At 43.3% G+C, this 27725-nt stretch overlaps 1 long non-coding RNA gene across 1 annotated transcript in view; it reads right to left on the bottom strand.

Moving 5' to 3' along the window:
- The window catches only part of LOC117364186, a 104840-nt gene that overhangs the window by 21327 nt on the left and 55788 nt on the right, over positions 1–27725 (bottom strand). Inside the window, exon 4 of the long non-coding RNA XR_004540193.1 lies at positions 12536–12774. This is a non-coding gene — a long non-coding RNA (uncharacterized LOC117364186). The remainder of the gene's footprint in view (positions 1–12535; positions 12775–27725) is intronic.

Consider the following 27725-nt stretch of genomic DNA (forward strand, 5'->3'; position numbering starts at 1 on the left):
GTGAGTCTGACATCGGTGCCAAGCAAAATACTAGAGACTATTATAAAGAACAAAATGACAGAACATATACATAAGTATGGATTAATGAAACACAGCTAACATGGGAAATTTTGCCTTACTAATCTACAAAACAAAAAAGCAGTAATTCCACAACCAAATAACAAATACCCAAAGAAAGTGGAATGAAACAAAAATTAACTTTGTCAATTCAATTGCACTGATAGATTGTAAATGGAAGAAGGCAAAACCGCAGACCGTATTGCTATGTCTCATAACAGCCAAAGGCTATTGACAAATGCAATATTATGGTTTAAATCAGTGTTTTTCAACCTTTTTTGGGCAAAGGCACACTTGTTTCATGAAAAAATCACGAGGCACACCACCATTAGAAAATGTTAAAAAATTTAACTCTGTGCCTATATTGACTATATATAAAGTAATTCTCTTGAATAGGAATCAAATAAACACAAAGAAAGTATTTTATAATTACTTTATTATGAAATATTAAGTAAACAGAATAGTGAAAAATTATAAAATACTTTATTCAGTGCGAAACCTGGGCCTGTTTGGCTGAACACAAAGCTGATATTCTGGCTGGAATCGAAGAAAGACACACACGTAGCTCTTCGTCAACAGCCGTTCCCTTCACCGCCCCGTCACCGCCACTGCCATCCCATTCACCGCCCCGTCACCGTCCCCGCTGCATCCATATAAGCCTTAGTACTGTAATATTTAGCTTATTCCTTTCTTATAAATCAAAGTTCCTGCTGCTGAACTAGAGAAAGAGATGTTCAGCTGGCAGGGCTTTGTTTATAAATTTTTATCAACACAACTAATATACTATTTTATCCTAAAGCAAAAAATAAATAAATAAATATAATTTTTTTTTCTACCTTTGTTGTCTGGTTTCTGCTTTCCACATCTTCTCATTCAATTCCTTCCATCCACTGTGTGTCTTCTCTCTACGTCTTCCATTTGCTGTTACTGTGCCTCTCCCTTCACCCCCCCCCCCCCAATTGGTCTAGCACCCATCTTCTTCCCTCCGCTCCCCCATAGTCTGGCATCTGTCTTCTTCCCACTCAGTCTTCCACATTTCCCTTGGGGGTCTGTTCCTCTCCACCCTCCTTCAATGTCTGTCCTATTCCTTTCCACCACCACCCTTCCCTCCCTCCTTTACCATCTGTTCCTTTCTACTACCCTTCAGCTCCTCTCACGTGGCTTATCTATCTACCTTCCTCCCTCTTATTTTCATGGCACGTTACAATGTAATTTGTGCAAGCCACTGGAGCCTGCGAGCTCGGTGCCTGTCCCATCCCCACAAACCATCTCGCTTCTGTGCTCCTATTTTCTCCATTTCTAATATCTCCCCTATGTATCTGTCATTGCCCCCCCCCCGTGTCCATATACCATCCCCATGGCATGTCCCCTTTATGTCTCTGTCCCTATGCCCCATGCACATAATTTCCCCTCTTTCTGTTACCTTCCTGTGTCCAGATTTCCCCTATCTTCCTCTTCCATACCAGTGTGTCTCTTCTTTTCAACCCCATCTAGCTTTTTTCCCTCTTTCTTCCTCCCCCCCTGCTTCTAGCATCTGGCTCACCTGCCTGTCCTTCCCTTTCTTTCCTGCTGTGGGTTTTTCTTTCCGTCTTCATCCCCTTGGCCCAGAATCCTTTTCCCTTTCACTCCCTCCTTCCAATTTGAGCCGGGAACACGAGCGATCGCACGGTCCCCTCAGCCACCACTCGCCTGCCCAATCGATCCTACTGTTTAGCCAGCTCTCTCCCTTCGCCTCACCTTAGTTTGTAGGTTTTGTTTTTCGGCGACATGCACGCTTTCCCAAAGAGCCGTGCACGCGCGGCTGCTCAGTGTTCAATCTTCTGCTCTGCTGCAACTTCCTGTTTCCGGTTGTGTCAGAGCAGAAGATCGAAACTGAACAGCAGCGGGGACCGGGGGAGTCTCATGGGAGCGCGTGCGGGACCCGGCCTGAGGCCTAATCAGTGTCTGCACCGTACGGCACACCAGGCAACATCTCGCGGCACACTAGTGTGCCGCGGAACAGCGGTTGAAAAACACTGGTTTAAATCATTGGTCTGCCTCTATCCTTTTCATGTGAATGCAATAATTCATCAAAGTATTTCTTAATAGTGCAAAGTTTCCAGAGCTCAGCAAAGCATTTCTTTAATAATAGATCAATATGATGTTCTAAAGTGAGATGTTTATCTACAGTCACTCCTAATATTTTTATAGAGTGTTCTATATTATAGTCAAGACCATTCAAGTGAATTGATGTTTCTTTAATCTTGTCACTGGGGGTTGCAAGAAAAAATTTAGTTTTTTCTGGATTTAGTTTCAATTTAAAAGCAACCATCCAACACTCAATCTGATTCAGGATGGTCGCTAAATAATTTATGATCTTTACTGTCAGACAAGTTAGCAGTATAATTATTGTAATGTCATCCGCATAAATGTAAAATTTAAGATTTAAATTGTGCGATTTAAGATTTCCCAGTGAAGCCAAGTAAATATTAAACAAAGTGGTGGATAAAGGCAAATCTTGTGGAATCCCATATTGGCTTTTCCAACGATAAGAAAGGCTGTCATTTTTAAATACCTGGTATGATCTGTTACCCAAAAATCCTCGAAACCAATTTAAGACCTTTCCCGAGATACCAATAGATTCTAACAGTCAATAAGAATAATATGATCCACCAGATCAAAAGCACTGCTCAGATCTAACTGCAAAATCAAAGCACTTGTACCTTGACTGAACAACAAATGAAGATTATCCAGCAGAGAGGCTAAGATAGTTTTAGTACTGAAACCTGACCGAAACCCAGATTGACATATTAAACTTATCCAAGTAAGTAGTTAATTCTAAGTTAACAAGACCCTCCAACAATTTAGTAAACAAAGGAATACTAGCAATAGGTCTGTAGTTGGAAGGGAAGGTAGAAGATTCTTTAGAATTTTTAATAATCGGTATGATCAGAATCTGACCTAATTCCTCTGGGAAAATCCCACTAGCTAATAATAAGTTGGCCCAATTAAACAATTTGGCCTTAAAAGTGACAGGGGCAACTTTCATGACATTCGGAGGACAGCTATCAAGCCTACAGTAAGAGTTGATATACTTAGTATAAAACTTGCAGAAAGTTTACCAGTTAAAAGCTGTAAAATTGTTCCAATACATGTCAACTCTAGGAATCCGCTAAATACTGAAGGACTGGAAAATACGAATGATTATTAACGAGAACTACTAGAGAAGTTCTCAAATTTTTATTTTCATATTGAAAAAGTCAGCCAAAACATCAGCAGTACCATTGAAACATCAAGGGCCGTTGAAATTGGTGAGACTGCTCAGAAGAATGTGCTGAGAGTTCCCTACTAGTAGAAGAATCTTCTTTCAACAGGGAAACTGTTGCTTTGACCTTTTCACCGAAAAGAATATCACCCAAGCAGGGAGCATCTGCTCATCTTTCATGCAGGTCTTCCCAGAGATCAGACGTTCGCATCCACAATGAGTGTCTGGATGCTATAGCGCCTGCTGCAGTTCTAGATTGCAGAATAGCTTGAAAATCTTTTCTACCAGTAGGAATAGCTGCCTCACTCAGGCTGAGTAAGGAAGAAACTTTTTGTTTAAACTTTGGATACGCATACTCTTCAGAAGAGCTCGGCTGAATAGGCTGCTCCGGCTGAGGGTCAGACTTTGGTAGGATGCTGGATTCTGACCAGGCAGGAGTAGAGTGAAGTTCCTATCTCAAAGAAGAGCATACCTGTGTACCTAGAGCACATGACAGAAGAGGTGAAGATGGCACTGAAATGGAAAGTAAAGGTTCTTCAGGGGTGACCTGCTGAATTAAATGTGAACAGAAGGAAGCTGGTGAGAAGGCTGCAAACAAGAAGCACTATCCAGTATAAACTTTTGACACAAAGAGAAAAAAAACAGACAGCCTGAAAAGTCTCTATTCCATGTGAAGGCGTTTCTGTTTGCACAGCAGGCAGAGAACTGGAATAGTCTCCAGTTCTAGCATAGGAGAAGGCTCCCCCTTTCTTTTAGCACTTTTAGAAGATTTTAAAGTGGTACCTGTATTCTTTGAAGGAGCAGGCTGTAGCACAGGAAAGGAACATGAAACTGAGGCCAAGGCCGCAGGAGCCTTTAAATGTTTTGAAGTAGAAGCCGCTTTTGAAGAGGAGCTCCATGATAAGGATGACTCCGACAGAGGAGAAGGGGTTAAATTTCTGTCCCATGTCGGGAGCTGCTTCTTGTGTCCTCCTGCTGATATTGGCGTTTTTTTGTTATCATGCGGAATCGGCATACGTTGGCTGCTCTCTCTCCATGCAGTACCAAAATGGGCCTTGAGGGGAGGAAGCAAGCGGCGGTGTTGGCGTTTGTTGCTGACTTGCCTGAGGAGAAATTCTGGCACCAATTAACTGTGAGCCGCTGTCCATCGCGGCTCTGAAGAGGAAGTGAGAAAAAGAGACTTTGCGATCCTAACACCCTCCCGTTAAAACAGCGGCGCTAAAATTGAAAAGGGTTGACAGCTAAAAAAAAAAAGCTGGTGCCACGAAGCAAGCTCCTCAGTCAATCTGATTTTTTTTTTTTAAACACTTGGTCAAGACTCACCTATTTCTCTCTATTTTAGTTATTATTGTTAGCTATTATTATTATTAAATTTTTTTCCATCCTTTTTCCTACTGGCCATACTTCTTCCTATGTACCCTAACATCCTTCTCGTTTTCACGGTCACCTTTTCAACCTGCTTGGCCACCATAAGATCATCACACAATCACACCCAAGTCCCATTCTTCTGTTGTACACATAAGTTCTTCACTCCCTAAACTGCTCCTTTGGGGTTTTCAGCACAAATGCATGACCTTGCAATTCTTAGCATTAAATTTTAGCTGACAAATTTCAGACCATTCTTCAAGCTTTACTAGGTCTTTCTTTATGTTAATCACACCATCCGGGGTGTCTACTCTATTGCAGATTTTAGTATCATCCACAAAGAGGCAAATCTTACCCGACAGCCCTTCAGCAATATCACTTATAAAAATCTTAAAAAAGAACAAGCCAAGGAACAGAACCTTGAGGCGCACCACTGGTAATATCTGCATTAATAAGGTAAACCTTATATCAATTTTGATGAACACATAAGAGACATTTTTGTTTGAAGGTGAGGAGGTTTTTCTGCTGATGAAGTTGCTCCTTTCGTTTAAAGGATCTGCTTGCAAAAAGTATGTTTCAGCAGGTTGGAGTCTTCCTAGAATCAATTTTTTGAAGTAATCATCAAAACTGATAAACCTTTTTTTCTCACAGACACTACTGATATCATATCTTTGATATTACAAGGGAACCTTACTATTTATCCTTCTCCGTTGAGAATATTGACCATTTAAACCTACTCTGTTGTTTTCTGTCTTTCAACCAGTTCTTAATCCATAATAGGACATTACCGGCATCCCTATATAAATGGAAAAAAATTGCAGACTACGGAGACAGATGAAAACAAATTGATACTTTTGATGATAATTGTTAATTTTCTTCTTGAGCCTAATAGAGATTAGATTCTGAGAATCAAGGGCTCCAGTTTGGTAATCAGGTGTATTATTTTGACTCAATTACCCCTTTAGTAAATGCAATCCCATAAGTGTATATTTTATGAACATAAGAACTGCCATCTCCAGATCAGACCTTCGGTCCATCAAGTCCAGCGATCCGCACATGCGGAGGCCCAGCCAGGTGTACACCTGGCATAATTTTAGTCACCCATATCCCTCTATGCCTATCGTAAGGAGATGTGCATCTAGTTTGCTTTTAAATCCTAGAACGGTGGATTCTGCAATAACCTCCTCTGGGAGAGCATTCCAGGTGTCCACCACTCGTTGCATGAAGCAGAACTTCCTGATATTTGTCCTGGACTTGTCCCCCCTTGTCCTCCATGTCCTCTTGTCAGTGTCACATTGGACATTGTAAATAATTTTTTTTTCCTGCTCTATTTTGTCAATTTCTTTCAGTATTTTGAAAGTCTCGATCATATCCCCTCACAGTCTCCTTTTCTCAAGGGAGAACAATCCCAGTCTCTTAAGTCATTCCTTGTATTCCAAGTTCTCCATACCTTTTATTAGCTTCATTGCTCGTCTCTGCACCCTCTCCAGCAGTTTTATATCCTTCTTTAGGTTGGGAGACCAATGTTGGACACAGTATTCCAAGTGTCGTCTGACCATTGCTCTATAAAGTGTCATTATAACTTTCTCTGATCTACTCGTGATTCCTTTCTTTATCATGCCTAACATTCTATTTGCTTTCTTTGCCGCTGCCGCGCATTGTGCCGATGGTTTCAGGGTCCTCTCTATCAGTACACCCAGGTCCTTTTCTTGTTCACTCTTACTCAGATTTGCACCTGACATTCTATACTTGTGTTCCTTGTTCTTTCTGCCTAAATTCACTACTTTGCACTTTTCCACATTAAACTTCATCTGCTATTTCTCCACCCATTTCTCTAACTGACACAAGTCACTCTGGAGTTCCTCGCTATCCATCTGCGATCTGATTGCCCGGCATAGCTTTGTGTCGTCTGCAAACTTGATGATCTCACTGGATGTTCCTTCTTCTAGGTCATTGATGAAAATATTAAATAAGATGGGCCCAAGTACCGAGCCCTGGGGCACACCGCTAGTCACTTTCTCCCAGCCTGAGAACTTCCCATTTATGCCCACTCTCTGCTTTCTGTTCTCCAGCCATTTGCCTATCCATCTTAGTATATCTTCCTCTATTCCATGGCTTTGTAATTTCCTGAGAAGTCTTTCATGTGGAACCTTTTTGAAAGCTTTCTGGAAGTCCAAGTATATTATATCCACCCATTCTCCAGTATCAATTTGTTTGTTCACGGTCTCAAAAAATTGAAGTAAATTCGTCAAACATGATTTCCCTTTCCTGAAGCCATGTTGACTGGCTCTCATCAGGTCGTGTGTATCCAAGTGCCGGACTATGCTATCTTTAATCATTGCTTCAACCATCTTTCCAGAGACAGACGTAAGACTCACAGGTCTGTAGTTGCACGGTTCTCCTCTTGATCCTGTTTTGAAAATTGGCGTGATGTTCGCTATCTTCCAATCGTCCGGTATCTGTCCAGTTCTAATTGACAGATTGGCAAGTTTTTGCAAAAGCTCTCCCATTTCAACCTTCAGTTCTTTTAAGACTCTCGGGTGAATTCCATCAGGTCCAGGGGATTTGTTGCTTTTAAGATTGTCGATCTGGTAGTATATCTGGTCCAAGTCCACTTCTACTGTGGTGAGGCTGTCCTCTATTACTCCTTTGAACACTTTCACTACTTCTGGCATTGTTGCGGTGTCCTCCTTCGTAAAGACAGATGCAAAGAAGGAATTTAGTCTGTCTGCAATTTGTTTGTCTTCCTTGATGTACCCTTTCCTTCCCTGGTCATCCAGCAGTCCCACCGCCTCTTTTGCAGGGTTTTTTTCCTTTTACGTATCTAAAGAAGGGCTTAAAATTTTTGGCCTCTTGCGCTATTTTCTCCTCATAGTCCTTTTTGGCATCCCTCACCGCCTTGTGACATTTCTTCTGATCATCTTTGTGTTTGTTCCAGGCTTCAGTTGTTTTCGTGCCTTTCCATTTTTTTTAAAGGAGTCCTTCTTTTCTTTTATGGCTTCCTTCACCTCTCTAGTAAGCCATGCCGTTTCTCCTTTGCCTTTAGTTTTCCTTTCTTTGGAAATCCACGGAATGTAGAGATTTTGTGCTTCCGTGATAGTATTTTTCAGAAGGGACCATGCATGATCTACCGTTTTAACTTTGTCCATCTTTTTCTTCGAGCCGTTGTTTCACCATGGCTCTCAGGCTATTGTATCTTCCCTTTTTAAAGTTTAAGGTCTGCCTAATTAACCACTTTTCTGAATGTCAGGTCCCTTCTGGCCAGGCTGCCAGATTCCAGTATTGTTACATCACCCCATTAAAAGAACACCTTTATTTATGGTTTAATTTGATCTCTTAGCCTGCCTTTGTGAGTTGCTACAAAGGTCTAGGTTTTAATTTTCTTTTAGGCACTGTTCCCTTGCTTTTCTCTATAGTTGATAAATGGATATTAAGTAGTAAAAATGTTCTGCATTTTATCTCATTATATTTCTGTTCCACTATATTTCCTTTGAATATGGTACTATTTGTATCAGTGGAATGGGACAAATGGACTTTCCATAATAATTAGAGCCAATAGGATGTGATTTGGACATAATAAACTGTTTTACATCATCCTATTGGCTCTAATTATTATGGAAAGTCCATTTGTCTCATCCCACTTTTTGCTGAATATCTGCTGGCTTTGTGGGTTTGCTCTCTGCTGGACTCCTTGTGACACTATTTGTAATAAACATAAAATAATATAAAAGACTCAAAGTGAGGAATCATGAAGTCTGGAATTAGGTCAGTGATGCCTTTATAAGAAGGGCTAACTTCATATTTTCAAAAGTTTTGTGTGACAAAGTATTCCACAGCAAACTTGTTGGGTTTTTTTTGTTACATAGAGCAGTTTGGACCCCAGTTCGTTTACAGAAATTAGATAGCTCTAAGTCTAATAGATGCTGGCACTGTCATATCGAAACTGGGACATCAGATCATTTACTATTCTATTGTCCATTGATACTTAGTTTTTGGAAATCCATTTGGGCCAAGTGAATAACCTACTGGAAAATCCGTTGGCATTATCATATGACACTGTTATTTGGTATTTCCATGAGAGCAAAGAGTCAAATCTCTTCTAGTAATAATAATAAACTTTTGCTCATCATGACAAGGGTTGCCATAGAGCAAATTATGAAGAATTGGAAGAATTGGGATTGACTGAATTATAATTTTTGGTGGAATTCGTTATGCCAAATCTTTAAAATGGAACGGGTAATAGCTATACAGCAGGAGCATTTTAAGAAATTTAGGGATGTTTGGAAGCCATTAACGAAGAAAAAAACAGGGGAAAAAACAAAACCACAAAACCTAATATGCAGAAACCAGAATGGAATTGTCCAAATCAGAATGATGTGCACTAAAAAAGTGTCCTCCAATTCATCTGATAATATAAAAAAACTTTATTTCTCCAATGTCACAATGATGCATACAATGACTCAGTGACTCGACATGTACATGTTTCGGCCAATAGGCCTGCCTCAGGAGTCTTAAGAGTCACAAATGTAGACATTTGAAGTGTACTGCCGCTCAAACAGATTTTATACAGAATTCAACCATACCAGAATGTCATTCCAGTGAAAGAGCCAGTTCCTCCTCAAAAAGACTAGCACAGCACTCTGCGTTACACAGGCAGAGTGCTGTGCTAGTCTTTTTGAGCAGGAACTGGTTCTTTCACTGGAATGACATTCTGGTATGGTTTAATTCTGTATAAAATCTATCTGAGCGGCAGTACACTTCAAATGTCTACATTTGTGACTCTTAAAGACTCCTGAGGCAGGCCTATTGGCCGAAACATGTACATGTCGAGTCACTGAGTCATTGTATGCATCATTGTGACATTGGAGAAATAAAGTTTTTTTATATTATCAGATGAATTGGAGGACATTTTTTTAGTGCACATCATTCTGATCTGGACAATTCCATTCTGGTTTCTGAATGGGAGCCATTAACAAAATATTATACAGAATGAATATTATTTTCTCCCTTTGTTCATATACGTCCAGGGTGGGGAATGGGGAGGGAATATTTTATGATTTATTATGCTTAAGTACAATTGATGGGTATAAGGGGGGAATATTTGATGCGAGTTAAACTTTGATGGTATATTAAGTGATGTTAAAGTATAAAATGACTGCATCTTATGTTACACTTGTTGAAAGTTAAATGTATAAAGATTAAAAAAAAAAAAAGTCTGGAATTAGGTCAGTGATGCCTTTATAAGAAGGGCTAACTTCATATTTTCAAGAGTATTGTGTGAAAAAGTATTCCACAGCAACTATGATTTCTTATTGCAGGCCTCAACAAATTTTCATTAATCTAGGAGACATATCCCCAAAACTTAGCAGCAGTGGTATACGAAGGGGGTGGGGGTGGAGGGGGGGGGCGATCTGCCCCAGGTGCACAGCTTGGGGGGTGCACAGCCAGACAGGTCCAGGTCCTCCTGCCCTTCCTTTCCTCCGGCTGCGCCGCTACAATCCTACCTCCCCCCGCTGACAAGAAGTCTTTCCGACTTCAATTCTGACATCGGAGAAGACGTTCCAGGCCAGCCAGGCAGTGATTGGCTGGCCCGGAACGTCCTCTCCGACGTCAGAATTGACGTCGGAAAGACTTCTTGTTGGCGGGGGAGGTAAGATTGCAGGCGCGGACTGGGGGAAAGGAAGAGAAGAGGCGCATTTTTTTTTTTTCCGCGGCAGGGAGGATGTAGGCAGGCAAGCTGGCTGGCTTTAGCACGGCAGGGAGGGAGGGAGATAGGTAGACAGGCAGGCTGGCTTTGGGGGTGGTCAAAATCTGGAAGGTAGTGGGGGGACATAAGAAGGAGGCACTGGGGGCACTAAGGACACGGGAAGGAGGCACTGGGGGCACCATGGACATGGGACGGAAGCACTGGGGGCACCATGGACACGGGACGGAGGCACTGGAGGCACCATGGAAATGGGATGGAGGCACTAAGGACATGAGGAGGGAATAAGGCACTGGGGGCACTATGGACACGGGAAGGAGGCACTGGGGGCACCATGGACACGGGACAGAGGCACTGGGGGCACTATGGACACGGGACGGAGGCACTGGGGCACCATGGACACGGGACGGAGGCACTGGGGGCACCATGGAGACGGGACGGAGGCACTGGGGGCACCATGGAGACATGTGCCACTGTTTCTGTGGTGCACTGTATGCAGAGTCCAGCTTCTTACTGGTTCAATTTAACCTTTGTCTATGTATTTCTATTTTATCCCCCCTTTTTTAAAACTGTGGAGCGTTTTTTAGCGCCAGCCGTGGTGATAGCAGCTCTGATGCTCAGAATTCTATGAGCGTCAGAGCTGTTACCACCGTGACTAAAATCCACACTACAGTTTTGTAAAAGGGGGAGGGGTTAGTTTGTGATGACATATTCCATACTAGGCGAAGGTGTTTTCTGTGTGTTCGAAAGACATGGTTTTTTGTTAGGACTGACTGCAGGATTGATCTGTACTAGTCTGGCTTGTTTAGTTTTACAATGGGTACATTGATGTAGTACTGCTTACTGCATATGTAAGATGCTGCCTTTTCCTAGGTACTCATGTGTGACGTGTGGCTTGTTACTAAAAATCATGTTTTTCATACAGATGGGGGGTCAAAAAATGATGGGCCCCGGGTGTCACATATGCTAGGTATGCCACTGCTTAGCAGTAAGCATCTAAGACCTTTCTTACTTCTCCTTTTCCACCATTGTCCCCGGTGAAGTTTGCAGAGGAAAGGTTTAGAATCCCATCACAGATTAGCAGTAGCTCCTTTAAAAACTGACACTATGATTTTTTTTCTCCTCTTTTGTGCTTGTAGGTAAAGAAACTAATAAATCAAAGGCAATTGCCTCTTTGTTTCACCTATCATCGAAGCCTCAGACTCCATTAGTTTCTCTCTTATATCTCCTTCTCACAGCCTTCAACTCCCTCTGTCACTCTTGTGCTCCTCTCCAGCCTTCCCCCAGTCTCCCTTGTGTCCCTCTCTAGCTTTCCTCCAGGCTCTCCTGTACCCCCAGCCAGCCTTTATCTGTTTCTTCTGCTTTTGCCTCATTCACAGCTGCCTAAAACAGCTTTTCTCCTGCACAGTGATCGGGCTCTCTATCTATTTAAGCCACACAGTGCAGGGGATTCAGAAGTCTTGTGGGACTCGAAACCACGAGACTTCCCAAACTTTCTGAACTACGCAGCTATGCAGGCAAACTAGGAAAATCCCTTCTCTTCAGAATCACAGGTCTTTGGAACGACCTTACTACCCCGCTGCGGAACCTGGGCTCCCTCCAATTATTCCGCAAGCAACTGAAAACCTGGCTTTTCACTAAAATGTAATTCTATCCCCCCTTACTCTTCTCTTCTATATATAAGTTCATGTAAACCTTATTTTTCCCTTTTCTTCCTATATTTTAAGTTCTTGTAAACCGTGCCGAGCTCCACATCCGTGGAGATGATGCGGTATATAAACTTAAGGTTTAGTTTAGCTCAAGTATATAGACAGCCTGATTGCTATGCAGGAGAACGAAGGTGTTTCAGGCAGTATGGCCATCAGGGGTAAGATTTTCAGGGGTATGAAATTCCAGGTGCCATTTCTAGATGCCATGGTGACCTGGAACCTGGGATTCATCAAGCCCAGCCTTATTGACAGGTCACCCTGGCAAACATAGGACTAGAGAATTAATTAGACATAATTTTTTGTGGCCAAGGTGGGGTCAGGATATAAAGGAGTATGTCCTATGAAGTCTGCATTGAAAATATGATACCACAATAAAGCCCTCAATGACTTCTGGTGTCTGTGCCCATGCCACCTAATCCTAGGAGTGGATTTTTAGAGACTTCATTAAAGACCTACCTGTGTTACAAGGCACATCTACAATCCTAGTAGTAATAGATCCCTTTTTGAAGATGGCTGACTTCATCATGGTAGCCTTCAGCATGTTAAACATCGATTATACTGTCTAGGAGAGGTTCACCTTCATGGATTACCTTCTCATATAGTCTTTAACTGAGGCAATTCAGTTTACTGTGCAATTCTGATGAAAGCTGACCACACTTTTAGGCATTCAGGTCTGCTTGCCTTCAGTTTATCACCTGAAATATAAAGGGCAAACAGAACAACCAAATCAGACCTTGGAACAATATCTACATTGTTTCTGCAACTATCATCAATACAACTGGACCCAGAAACTTCCATTGACAGATTTCACCTACAACAATTAAGAACATTCACCAACCAAGGTTACTACTACTATTTATTATTTCTATACACAGCACTGAATATTAAACATACAAGAGACGTTCCCTGCTCGAAAGAACTTACAATCTAATTATGACAGACACAAAGGACACAGGGTGAATCAATAATGGCTTTTATCCTTATTTTCACTAAGGGCAAGTCTGAGAATCTCAAAGTTTGGGGTTTATTTTACATTATATTTATTGCAATAGTTTGTGTTTCAACATCTTCTTTAAATATCTTACTGAAATATTAACATATATAATTATAAACAAACTACTAATCAACATATTTGTAGATATAGCTTTTCGCCCAATCCTCCCCAGTAGTTTTACTCTGCCATCCATCTATCAGATACTTGTTCACCAAATTTCATCTCCCCTTCCCGTTTCTTACCTTCCTCCCCTCATCTGCCCTACCATTCATGAATCATACCTCTTACAAGACCAAGACCAAGATGACCGAGGCCCTTCAGTTATGATATTCATCTTCATGGTAAGTTCACATGTAATTTTTTTGTACCTTTACATTTTCCCACACACTCCCTTTCCAATATTACACTAAAGGAACTTTCAGGTCTTTCTGCTTCAGATCTATTGTCATTTTAGCTGCTAAAAATAACGAAATAATTATTTCTCCCAAGATTTCTATGTAACCTTCCCACCAAAGTATATATCCAATAAACATGCTTCATGGTTATTCCTCCAATCCTGAGCCCATAATTTTCTGTTATTCCATCCCCCCACCCCACCAAAAAAAAAAAAAAAAAAAAAGAACTATCTTTTTCACAGCCCTGCCACAAATGTTCTAAACTTCACCCCTCTCCACATCTCTCTCTCCCTCCCTCTCCAGCATTTCTCCTTTCTTCCCCCAATTCCATCATCTCCTCTCTTTTGCCTCCCCCAGATCAATCATTTCTCCTCCCCCATTCAACATCTCTCTCTCTCTCTTTCTCTTCTCTACTACCTGGTCCAGCATCTCTCCTTCTCACACCTCTGGTCAGAATCCCTCCCTCTCATCAGTTACGTCTAAACAAAAGTAAGATAAAATTTATTCAGATTAGTCTCCCTTATATTCGAAATGCTGATATCTTTCAATCAGAATGTGATTCAAACTACAGTAAGTGAGATATATGAGGGTGAATCAAAAATTAAAGGCAATTGTTAAATTACGCGATAACTGGAACAGAGCTAGCTAAATGCAATATATGCACTCGTACATTGCCTGTTGGATAGTTTGTCCACGCACAGTGCAGTGCTCGGCCTTTAGTCGTGTAGCCATGAGGTTAGAAACATGGACACTCCATTGCAAGATTGCACCATTGAAGAACAATGTGAAGTAGTGCGCTTTCTTTGGGCAAAGGGAGTGAAACCTATGAAAATTCAGAATCTGATATTGACTCAGTATGGACATAGCACCATGAATCAACAAAAGATTTACGAGTGGATTAAAAGGTTAAAACAGGAAGAACAGGTGTAACTGCTGAAGATCGTTCTGGTCGTTCATTAACATCACGCACACAAGAGCACATCGACAGGGCCGATGATTTGATTAGAGAAGACCAACGAATAATGGTGTCAATTGGCTGCAAATTTGGATATCTGCTATGGATCTGCACTTGCCATAATGCCCGATGACTTAGGATACAGGAAAGTCTGTGCACGATGGGCTCCCAAACAGTTTACTGATCTGCACAAGCAAAAGTGTGAGGAGGTTGTGAGAATTCTGAAGATAACTGTCACTGGCAATCAGGGCAGGATTAATTCTGCCCCACACCCTGTCCCTGCCCCACCCACACCCTACCCCTGCCCCACCCCCATTTACCTGTTTTCTTATTTATTAATTCCACTTATATTTCTTTTTTCTTTTATTTTAAAATTCAAAACAAAGATTAGCATACCAGTGCCAGTGTACAGTTTTTCTTCTATGCAACCCCAAAACATTTTACAAATCCCCCTTCCTTTCCCACCTACTTACCCAGGACTTTAATTCTGATCCCTTTCCATAAGTTTATAAAAGTGTTCAAATTAAAAGTGTTCAAATGCATTGTAAAGCAGCAATACTATCCGAAACATAAGGAAAAATTATGTTCTTACCTGTTAATTTTCTTTCCTTTAGACACAGCAGATGAATCCAGAGACCAGCAGGCAGACATAGAGAAACTGATTAACAGGTGGTCCTATTGGCTGGCACGCCTCCTGCATCTTCAGTATAGCTCCTTGCCCAAGCATCCGTAATCATCAATATGCTTAGCATGTAAAAAATTTATTTCCCATAACAAATGTCAAAAGTAATAATACAGAATACAATGATCAATAACAACGGACTTCGAAAGTTGCAAAAGAAAAAACCAACAGACAATATCCAGAAAGGGTGGGACTCTGGATTCATCTGCTGCGTCTAAAGGAAAGAAAATTAACAGGTAAGAACATAATTTTTCCTTCCTTAGCAACAGCAGCAGATGAATCTAGAGACCAATGGGATGTAGCAAAGCAATCCTCAATCAGGGTGGGAAGCAAACGCCACTTCCGCAACAATCGAAGCACTAAACGCTGCCTCCGCATGCACCCCCACATCCAACTGGTAATGCGGAGATAAAGTAATCTTGGAAGACCAAGTAGTCGCAGGATAAAACTCCTCCAAGGAAAAAAGCTCTGGGCTATGTTCAAGTAGCCGCCACTGTGCCAGTTGAATGGACATGAAGGTCTTCCGACAACCGCTTCCCTGCCATCAAGTAAGCATAAAGAATGTCCTCCTGGACCCCTCGAGTGATGGAGGCATTGGATGCTTCTCTTCCAGCGTTTTCTCCCCACTCTCTGTTCCCCATTTCCTTTCAGCATCTTCTCCCAATCTCTCTTCCCCATTTCCCTTCAGCGTCTTCTCCCCACTCTGTCTTCCCCATTTCCTTTCAGCATCTGTTCATCTCCACCCCCCTTCAGCGTCTGCTCCTTTCCTCCATCACCCTTCCCTCTCGCCACCTCACCCCCCCATTGGCACCCCTCGCATGGCCTCCTTCCTTCCTTCCTACCTACCTGAATCTATCTCCCTCCCTCCCCTTTACCTTCACAGCGCGTTTTGAGTAATTTCTTCAAAGCCGTCGGAGCCTGCAAGCAGCAGCGTGCCTGTGTGGGTGGAAACTTCTCTTCTGACGCAACCAGAAGTCATGTCAGAGGAGAAGCTTCCGCCCACACATGCAAGCTACTGCTTGCATGCTCCGACAGCTTTGTGAAGAAGTTACTCAAAACGTACCGCAAAAGTAAGAGGAAGGGAGGGAGATAGATAGATAGATTCGGGTAGGTAGGAAGGAGGGGGCCACACACAATTATTGACCACGTGCATTCCCTCTTTTAACTGCGGGGATAAGGCCATTCCCCGCTGCAAGGGGCGGTAGATGGCTTTGTCCCCGCACCCGCAGTGAGCACTTTATCCCCCTCACCATTTCAGCGGGTAACAGCTACCGTGTCATTTTCTATTACCAGTGGTGTGCCTCAAGGTTCTGTTCTTGGGCATGTTCTTTTTAACATTTTTATAAACAATATTACCGCAGGACTGTCGGGTAAGATTTGCCTCTTTGAGGATAATACAAAAATCTTCAATAGAGTAGACCCCCAAGGATGGTGTGAACAATATGAAGAAAGAGCTGGTGAAGTTTGAAGAATGGTCTGGTCTGAAATTTGACAGCTAAAATTTAATGCTAAAAAAGCAAGGTCATGCATTTGGACTGCAAAAACCTGAACGAACGATACAGTTTAGGGGGTGAAGAACTTATGTGCACAACAGAAGAGCGGGACTTGGGTGTAGAGAGCTGCACGGGAACGGGGATGACGGGAATCCCGTGGGACCCGCGGGGATCCTGCGGGTTCCCCCTTTGGGTCACGGGGATCCCGTGGGGATGCCCCTTAGGGTCGCGGGGATCCCGTGGGGACGCCCCCTAGGGTCATGGGGATCCTGTGGGGACGCCCCCTAGGTTGCGGGGTTGGATGGCACTCGAGCCGCGAGGCTAGTCTCCTTCTCCTTACCTGCCCTGCCGCAGCACATAGCCGAACGGAAGTCTTCCCGATGTCAGCGCTGACGTCGGAGGGAGGGCTTAAGCAAAGCCCTCCCTTCCTCCAAACAGCTGAGAGGCAAGAGAAGCCCCAAAGCAGCCTCCTGCCACTGAGCTGTTCATGGCAGGAAACCTTTTTTTTAATGGGCATAGATGCTGTGTGTGTTATATCTGTCCCATAAAAAAAAACAAAAAACATAGAAACATAGAAACATAGAAAAAAGCGGCAGAAAAGGGCTATAGCCCACCAAGTCTGCCCATTCCAAGTAAGCCCCTCCCCGATGAACACGGCACCCAGGACTAACCCCCCCCCCAAGCAAAAATAAACATGAAGAATGCCCACTCCCTCCTGCAAATTCCAGTTGGTAGCCGAACTGGATTATGTCCAGGACCTACCAGTCTAATGAAAAGCAGGCCCAAGCCTCTAGGAATGCTGAGAGTCTGCACCCTATATGAAGCAGGGCAGCCATCGATCTGGCATCATTGTGACTTTCTGGCCAAGGGAGCTGCTCAGGCAACAGAGGACTGGTTACATCTGGGTCCTGAGAAGTCCTCTGTGACGTGGAGCTGGAATAATGTCAATAATGCCTAGAACCATGAAAATTAAATCTCCCAGAGCCCTGAGAGGGTCTGGGTATGCTATCAGGCAAGATCTTTGGGCACCTGTCCACCACATAATTCATAAAATCATTCAGGCCCTTGCCAAACAACTGCCTCTTAAAGGGAAGTCTGGCATGAGCAGCCCACTGTGTGATCCAGAACATTCTGCAAGCAGAGATCGAATAAGCAGACGCATTACACAAGACACAAAGAATGTCATACAGAGCGTCAGCCACATAATCCATGCCAGATGACAAAAGTTGTGAAGGAGTTCGACCGCCTCAGATTCCAAAATGTGCAGTCTAGATAAACAAATGCGAGTGATAAAGGATGCCATCGAGGCTGCCTTGACTTCCAGAGCCACTGGCTTGAAAAGCTTTATGAGGACAACATCAAGTCAGAGGTCCTGCATGTCCTTAAGCGCCATGCCGCCTTCACTCAGAAGGGAAGTACACTTGGTGACTTGAGCCACCAGGAAATCTATTTGAGGCTGACTGAAAAGATGCTGGCATTCCTGTACCATAAAGTGCAAATGGGACATGGCTCTTGCTACCTTGAGAGCCCCCTCTGGAGCATCCCACTGCTCCGATATCAGGATGTTAATATCAGGATACCAGGGAAACGCTGCAGACTGAGCTCTCAATCCACACATGAAAGAAGGTGAGGTAGAAGGAGCTGGCAGTCACAATCGCAACTCAAGCAGGGACTCCGAGATAAGATTTGTCAAGGCCACAGATTTAAAGAAGCGCAGAACCGAAGGGTCTTCCTCTGGTTCAAAGGCTAGAGCAGGATCCTGAGAGCCAGCATACATGCCCGGGTCCCCAGCCACAGGAAGAACATCCCCCGAATACAAGGGATATGCATAATGATCATCATCATTGATATCTGCCTGAGCAGGGTCTCCCAAATCAGGAATAGTGACAGACTATGAAGAAGACGTGCCCTATGAGGCAAAGCTGCTGGAAGACAAGCCAAGACTGTGCAAGCAAAGCCCAGCTCTCATCAAAGGCATGCCACAAAAATTTCATAAAATCCGAGAAAGTCTCCTGACCCTGGAGCACAGTGTCACCCCCAGATGACTTAATTTTATGTTTCTTGGGCTGCAGGGCATCTTTGTTCTTTCAAGCGGGTCTGTCAGATTTACCAGGCCCCAAAAATAAAAAAGGTCATCCGAACAGGCTGGCTTCCCATTTTGTCACCTGCTTAGTCAGGGGTGAGGCCTTTCCTGGGTGCACCACACAGTACTTGGCATAAGGATGCTCCTAAGGAGCAAATTTTGTGCATTACTAACATGAATTCGAGTTATCAGAGCCCAAGAACTCCATCCCAACAAGTTTTGAAGCAAAAATTGCAATTTTAGAAATGCAGGAAACTTTTGAAAAAAAGATTGCTAAAATCCAAGATGGCCACTGCTAAAATTTTCGTGCCAAAAATTGTGATTTAAACAATCTTAGCAAAGTGATTTTAGGATTTTTCAGGTGGGGAACATGCAGAAAAGATGCAAAACTTCAAATTTCAGATCTCCTCCCCCACAAAAAAAATCACCTAACAGGATATAACAACCTTACTCACTATGACCTGTGCTGGAAATGTGCTGCAGCCTGCCTCAGCTCTGAACAGTAGATGGAGAAAGAAGAATCACCGCCTCAATCTGGGAATGCCTCCTCAACATCGATCTCAGACATAAAGCCTAACCGTACCTCCATCCCTGTGGACCAATGGATGTGCCACTCAGAAGGGTGGGAAGGCGAAAAATGCACTCAGCACCCAGCGAGATATCGCCTAACATCCTGCGCTCAAACCCCTGCTCGGAAGTGAGTGAGGAAAAGCGGAGATGGCCCCAAGCTCCAGAGATACTTATGCAGTCTGGTCAACAGGTACCATCAGAGACTGGCCTGTCAGCTGCAGATCGTAGTCTGCCATTTCTCTCCTCAGGCAGAGCTAAATGGGAAAGCTCAGAGCACAGAAACACCGAGAAGCTTAGAAAAGCAGTGAAGTAAATAAGAAAACAGAGAGCAGAACAAAAACACTCCTTCCGGAAAAGCAATGAAGTAAATAAGAAAACAGAGAGCAGAACAAAAACACTCCTTCCGGCTCACGTGCAGAAGGGAAAAGCTTCAGCTAGCAGTAGAGCTCACTGTAAAGTAGGGGAGAGTCAAAGTGGATTCCTTCTACAGATGGCTAGTGGCCAATGGGACAGAACCTGCTTGTCTAGAATGACTCACCTATTGCACTGGAAATACAATTAAGTTGTTATAGCCATGTGAACATATCCTCTTGTATCTTGAACCTCCAATCCTGGGCCCACACCGTCCAAATGAAATTGAATGAATCCAAGACTAAACTACTCTGGCTTGGCCCAAATTTAGCTCAGCTACCCACCTCAATCCCACTGCCCTCTGGCTCCACTCTGCAGCTCGAATTCTCCAGCAAGGTCCTGGGCGTCATCATTGACTCTACATTGTCCTTCAATGACCACCTCAACTCCCTGGTAAAAAAATGCTACTTCAGCCTACACATGCAGAGGAAAGTAAGATCCTGCTTCCACCAAAAACATTTTGCCGTTCTCGTCCAAGCCATCATCCTCTCCAGACTGGACTACTGCAATTCTATCTTCATAAGCCTAAGAAAGAAAAACCTTCACAGACTCCAACGGATCCAAAATGCCGCGTCCAAGCTTATCTTTGCAAAAAGTAAATTCGATCACATCTCACCGCTCCTTTCCAAGCTTCATTGGCTCCCGATAATTTCCAGAGTTCACTTCAAATGCATCTGCCTAACTTTCAAGATCCTCCACGGCATCCTTCCTCCTTTAATTCCACTTTCTTGGAATTCCTCAAATCTTAATACCACCAGATCTACCCAAAAATTGAAATTATCCTTCCCCTCATTAAAAGGCATTTCCCACCCAGGAAAACTGGGGACTTCCCTCTCCTTCAGATTCATCGAGCTCTGGAACAACCTTACCTCCCCTCTTCTAAACCTGAGTGCTCTTCAACCCTTCCGTAAACATCTGAAAACCTGGCTCTTCTCCAAAACCTAACACTCCTCCCTCTTCTGACATCCTAGCCCTCTAACATTCTTCTCCCCTCTGATCTTCATCTAGCCCTTCCTTGGAGTTCCTTTCTCATTACAATTCCTGTAAACCGTGCCGAGCTCCACAACTATGGAGATGGTGCGGTATATAAACCCAAGGTTTAGTTTAGTTTAGTTTTTAAGAATAATGCCTAAAATGCTAGGTGTTTTCCCACAATTTTTGCCTCTAGCATATATAAGAACATAAGAATTTCCATACTAGGACAGACCAAAGGTCCATCAAGCCCAGTATCTTGTTTCCAACAGTGGCCAACCCAGGTTCCAAGTACCTATATAGATCCCAATACATATGAGGAGGTACTGAAAAGTTCTCAGCCCAACTAAAAAGAGAATGACATGGAGCTATGAAACTTACAAGTTATTCCACATATTTACCCCTAAGTTCAACACACTTGGCACATCATGCCTGAAGTTCTTATAATCCTTCCAAAAAATACTCTGACATTTGGTCACTGCTGCTCAATTTTATGGTCCCTTCCTCATAGATCCTCTGTATCTGTCCCTTGCTTTCTTGAATTCAGATAATGTCCTTGTCACCACCATCTTTACTGGCTACGGAGGCATAGTCAAAGAACAAAATACTGAGAATGGGAGAACTCAAAACTGAATCTTAAAAGAAAAAACTGGAAATGCCATGGCACATACAAATTGAACCAAAAAGAAAGGACAGATGAGGCCCAATGAAATTATGAGGATTTAATCCTGAAAGAAGTTTTTTTCTTACATAAAATGTATTAACCTATTCTATTTACATAAAAAATGATCCTAAGCCAATTTATTCTGTGAGAAAACATGTTTTACAAAACTCAGATTTTATTATAGATCTCCAATTTCCTTTTGTTTTTGTGTGTGTCTATGAAGTTATTTTTTTTTTCTTGATCAGTCTGGGAACAAACTCCAGTTTCAATGTCAACCTTTTTTAGTGATAAAAAGACTGCACAAAGTGCTAAAAATACAGAAAATCAGACATAATAATTTTGAAGTAAATACTCATTTGAAGGTAAAGGTCACAACTGAAAGGATCTCTGCAGTCTCAAAAGATCATGTACAACCTTCTCTTTTTCTTGTTTGTTCAATAAAAGGTACCTCAAAGATTCCAGCTGTCTTCAGGGACCAATATATTTACTACAAAGTCTGTGCTGCAACTAAAAATAAACAGCTTATATATTAAAGAAATCCATATTAAGGGTATATTAATTCATTAACATGGATGGTTCCACTTAAAGATGTCTAACCAGTTAAACCAGATTTCATTTTTGGCATGTAGCTGATTAGACTTCCTTTTCCACTTAACATTATGTTAATTCCTGATTTTTCTTGTTTAATTAACTCTTACATAACCAATACTATACTTGGGTGACTCATATGTTAAATTTGTCTTCCCTTTGTCTTCTTATTAAAAATAAAAATAAAGAGATGACATAGGCACCTTGACTTACTCTGACAACTATAGACAAATATTAGGTTCGTTCCTTGAAAATATCTTTTCCAGTATATAGGAATGGTATGCTAAACTGTAAGGTTATCTATCCATGCATGTTCACAAGCATACACAGCTTTCCAGCTCCTCCTTGGTCTCTGCTGCCCCCTTCAATTTGTTTCAAAACCAGTGACAGCCCTATAGAAGGAGAAAGGATAAGGAGGGGTACGGGGAACTCCCCACAACCAAGCATCTGATCTGCTTAGATAAATGTAAAACAATCACTGAATGAACAGTAAAGCAAGTAAAACATTAACAAGCCTCTAAGAGGAACAATGAATATAAGGAAAATACAAGTTAAACAAGAACGTAACAGCATGAACATTTATGGAGCTCAAAAATTCCTCCCTTTTAAGCACAGTCAAACCTCGGTTTGCGAGTAACGCAGTTTGCGAATGTTTTGCAAGACGAGCAAAACACTCAAGCAAACTTTAACTCGCAAAACAATAAGTGAGCAGAGCCCACCCCCAAACCCTTACCTCCAGCAGACACCACCAATGAGTGCCTCCAGTGGATACCACCAACTAGTGCGGCCCACCCTCAAACCCTTACCTCCAGCGGACACCACTGCTTTGACCATGCCACATCCAGCTCCGCCGGAAACAGGAAGTGCGATCAAAAGGGGGTGGAGTTTGGATGACAGCATGGATGGAATGGCGGGCTGGGCTCTGGACGTATAACCAAGGCTGGCGGGCTACTGGCACGGAGGCCCTGGGGTCAGCATGGGAGTTAGGGTGAGTCTGGCAGGGGTGGGCCAGCGCCTGGAGAGTACCAGCGGGGCGGCGGTGGCATCCGGCGGCTATGCACACATGAACTGAGCCAACAGCAGGCTGCTGGCAGCTGATGCAGATGCCCCGGGGTCAGCATGGGAGTCGGGGTGAGTCTGGCAGGGGTGGGCCAGCGCCTGGAGAATACCAACGGGGTAGCGGTGGCGTCCGGGGGCTATGTGCACATAAACTGGGCCAACGGTGCTATCCGGGGTTGGCGGCAGCAGCCACGGCCATGATACAAGAAGCGCAGCCAGCACCCTGGAGCCAGGGCGCACCATCATCACCTGTACCACCATTATGACATGCACCGTCACAACATGAGTGCACTACAGTACAGCCCCCTCTCCAGTTCCCAGAGCTATATGAGCAGCGGTGGAGGCATCGCTAATGGTAAGTTTTTGGGATGTGGAACGAATTGTCCGCGTTTCCATTAATTCTTATGGGGAAAGTTGCTTTGATATGCGAGTGCTCTGGTTTACGAGCATGTTTCTGGAACGAATCATGCTCGGAAACAAAGGTTCCACTGTGTATAGATAGACAGATAGATAGATATAGATATTGATTAATTCTTTATTTATAGTTTTAACAATTGACAAACTTTACAAGTCAATAATAAGAAAAAATACGATGTAGGTTGAAAATCAAAATAACATTTCCAATTACTTAAAGAATATCTCCTTATTACAACATATAATTAGTCCTCAATAATCAGAGACGTAGATGAAGAAAAACTGAAATAAAACATCAAGAAAATTAAATATCAGGCAACTAAAGATGAGGCCTGACTGCTCATGAACATTTCTTTTATGAGCTATCTTGAAAACAGCAAGACTCATGTAGCAGGCAAAGATTTCTCTCTATCCGAAATAAACTTAAGACAACTGCTGTGGCTCATAAAACACATATCTGTTACTTCTGAATATCATAACACACTTACAAGGATATCTTAGAACAAAAGTTGCCCCTAACTGTACAGCCTGAGGTCGCAATATAAGAAACTTTCTTCTCCTCTGGGTTGAATGAGATACGTCAGGATACATTCTTATAATATTTGTCAAAAAGGGAACATCTTTATGTTTAAAAAATATCTTAAGCATCCATTCCCTATCAGAATCAATGGCAAACTGTACAATTAATATGACAGAAACCGGAACATCAGTGTCGGATCCCGACTATTAGCAGATAGATTCTGCTAGTTAGGATTTTGAGATTTAACTTTCATAGGGAGATAGTATATAATTTTTTGAGAGAGGTGGATATGAGGTTTCTGGTACTTTCAAAATTTCATTCAAATATCTTTTAAATATTGCTAAGGAACTTTCGTGAAATTAATATTCCAGAGATTACATCTCCTAATAGAATTTTCCATCATTTCTTGTTAAACTGCAAACTAGCACTGTCCTTAGCCCAAGTCAGAGCTTGTAGTTCCAAAGTTTTTATTTTGGTCTCAAAGTCACCCATTTTATTCTCCAAACTTGATACTTTTATTTTTAAGTTCCAAATTTTCTGAAAGCACAGTAATGCGTGGAAAGTTGTTTAATTTGGTTCCCCAATGAAGTTTGCATATTCAATATGGCCTCCCATATGGATTCCATAGTAAAGACCTTAGGCCTATGTAAGAGAACAATCTCAGTTCTAGAATTCCCTGTAGCTACCAAAGTACCTCAGTAATCGAGGGAACTTCTTGGGCTTGCTGTAATTTCACCACCGACTGCTGCGATCTTGAAAGCTCCTCCTTCCCCCCTTCCAGGGTCAGTCCTCCCACTCTTGAGAGGCCAGCAAGAGGGCATCCTGAACCGGTACATCGAAAAACAACTCCTCCATCACAGCAGGGCAGCTAGGCGGAGAAGTCCCGCACCTCAGCTTGTGTGTTCTCTCCAGCCATGGAAACCTCCGGTTATAGGGTTCGTGAGCTGCAGTCCACAAAAGCGTCCATCGGGCCAGTTGGTGTTACTGCTTTGTCCGGGAAAATCTGCATTTTCGATTTTCTTTTGACCCATAAAAAAATATCCCCCCCTGATGACAGCTCTCCCCGACAAACCAGCACCACAAACTGGCACAATGAACCACCCCCTCCCATGCCTGTGAAAATGGCAGGAGGAATACCCACTTCCTCCTGCCATGCCTAAGGCCCACCACCCAAACATCCCCTCTCCTCCCCTTCCCCCCCCTAAAAAAAAAGGCAGGAGAGATGTCCACTCCCTTCTACAACTGGAAATTTCCCAACCCCCCCCCCACTCTGAAGCCCCCTCATACCTTTTTAGAGAAGTTGAAGGAGGGAAGCTCAGTCTGTCTCGTTCGTAGGCCCGCCAGTTCAAACTGGTGGGCCTTTCCCTCCCCAGTGCATCATGTGATGCACAGGGAGGGGCCTAAGGCCCTGACTGGCTCAGAGCCTTAGGCTCCTCCCACATGTATCCCACAATAGAGGGAGAGGCCTAAGGCCCTGATTGGCTCAGATGCCTAAGGCCCCTCCCAAGGGGCCAAGGGAAAGGTCTGCCATTTTGAACTGGTGGGCCTACAGCAGAACGGACCGAGCTTCTCCCTCACACTCCAACTTCTCTAAAAAGGTACAGGGGAGTTTGGAGGGTGGGGTTTTGGGGAACCTCTGGTGGCAGGAAGGAGTGGGTATCCCTCCTACCTTTTTTTTCAGGAGGGAAAGGGGGGAGGGAAGGGGATATTTGGGGTGACACCTGGTGCAGGAGTGGGCCTTTGGTGGCAGAAGGGAATGGGCATCCTTCCTGTCATTTTGCTGCTGCGGGGGGAGGGGGGGGGTGGCATCGCAATGGCAGGATGAAGTAGCCATCCCTTCTTCCATTTTTTCTCACATGGGGGAGATTGGGTGGGCATTCCTCCTGCTGTTTTCATGGTGGTCAGTTCCCGGTGCCGGTTCCTTGGGGAGAGCCATCATTGACGGGGGGGGGGAGGGTTTTTTTCTTTTTTTTTTCTAATGGGGCAAATATTGTGCATGTGTAATATGCACAGTGTCTGTGCCCATTAAAAAAAAAAAAAAGATTAGACATGTAAGCGACTGGTCTTGACCAGTCACTTTTTTTTGGATCACTAAGCAATCACTTTGTTGGTGCATTGGGAAGCCATGTTAGAGCATCAATTGCTCTACTATTTTACATGGCATTTTAATAATAATTAGCTTATTTGTATGGTCAGATTGGGGAATGAGCGATTGTGCAGAAAACCAGGCAGTGAGCCATTTCCTCAATTGGGTCGGCAAATGTGATCGTTGCTAAAGCTGTTAAAACTGGTTTAGTGACAATCGCTGGCTTTAGTGCATCTGCTCCCTAATCCTTTTTCCAGTGGAATAGGAATGGTATGCTGAGTCGTAGGAATGTACCTAATCAGTCCCCCAGTTCTCGGGTGGGATAGAGGAGCCTGCTCGTAGTACTGAGGACCCAAAGGCATCCTCCCGTGCTGATACGTCCACTCTATAGAATTTGGTTAAAGGATGAAGGGAGCAGATCAGAATGACACCTTCATGCTCACCTGCAGAAAGGACTGAAGGGAGTGGAGGAGGAGCTGAAAAGATGTGATTAACACCTTCTACAGTATGCTTGTGAGCATGCATGGATAACCCTACAGTTCAGCAAACTATTCCTATTGCACTAGAAAGCTATATTATGAAATTACTTGAGTCTTCTATATTTCTCTCTTGAGATTAATATACAAGGAGCTACAAAAGTCTCATAGAATTGAGATTCAGCTTTTTTGACTTTGACCAGTTCTGTGTAGCAGCATATAAATATAGATCTGGATTCGTTACTGAAGTAGCAGAATTATTTCCTACCACTGTGTACACTTGATTATTATTAGCTGTCCAGAAACTTTGGACCTAAGATATGCTGCATGAGAAACTACTGTATTAACTGTTACTTACCTAAATAAGACTATATGAAAGGTGCTCAGTATCTGTATATTATTCCTGTCATATACAGAAACATAGAAAATGAAGGCAGATATAGGCCATATGGCCCATCCACCAGTCTGCCCATCCACATATCAACATAGTAAATGACAGCAGATAAAGACCCAAATGGTCCATCCAGTCTATACACACTCTATAAGTTAATGATTTAACTTAAATTGTCCTTTCTCTTAGATATTTCTGGGCCAGAAACCCAGAGCTCTGCCCGATACTGTACTTAGGTTCCATCTACTGGAGTCTCCATCAAAGCTCACTCCAGCCCATCTAAACCATCCCAGCTGTCAAAGTCTTCCCCAGCTCATCCTAAACTGAATGGCCATATACTGGACATACACTGGGCAAGTCTGCCCAGTACTGGCCTTAGTTCTTTCTGGTTAGAGATCCTGTGTGTTAATCCCATGCTTTTTTTTAAACTTTGTCACCGTTTTCCTCTTCACCGCCTTCCTGGAGCACATTCCAGGCATCAACCACCCTCTCAGTAAAAAAGAATTTCCTAACATTACTCTTGAGCAGGAGTGCCCAAAAGGTCGATCCCAAAGGCAACGTGAGTCAATCGCAGATCCCATCCCGGGCTCCGCAATTGACTCGCGTTGCCTTTGCATTCTCTCTGTTCCCCAATGCCACAACAGGCCAGCCTCTTCCCCCCCCCCCCCCCACGTCAGAATTGACATCAAGGGGAAGGCTGCTGGCCTGTTGCGGCGTCGGGAAACAAGGAGAACTTGGTGGCAACGTCGGCGGTGGTTTGGGGCCTGTTCCCAGACATCGGCGGTGGTTTGGGGGCCTGTTTCCAGATGACAGCCCGGATGGTGCTTTGGGGAGAAAAAAAAAGGGGAGACAGAAAGAATGAAAGGGGGGCATGGAAGCAAAAGGAAAGAAAG

The sequence above is a fragment of the Geotrypetes seraphini genome, chromosome 1 (genome assembly GCF_902459505.1).
Source record: "Geotrypetes seraphini chromosome 1, aGeoSer1.1, whole genome shotgun sequence".
Taxonomy (NCBI): Eukaryota; Metazoa; Chordata; class Amphibia; order Gymnophiona; family Dermophiidae; genus Geotrypetes; species Geotrypetes seraphini.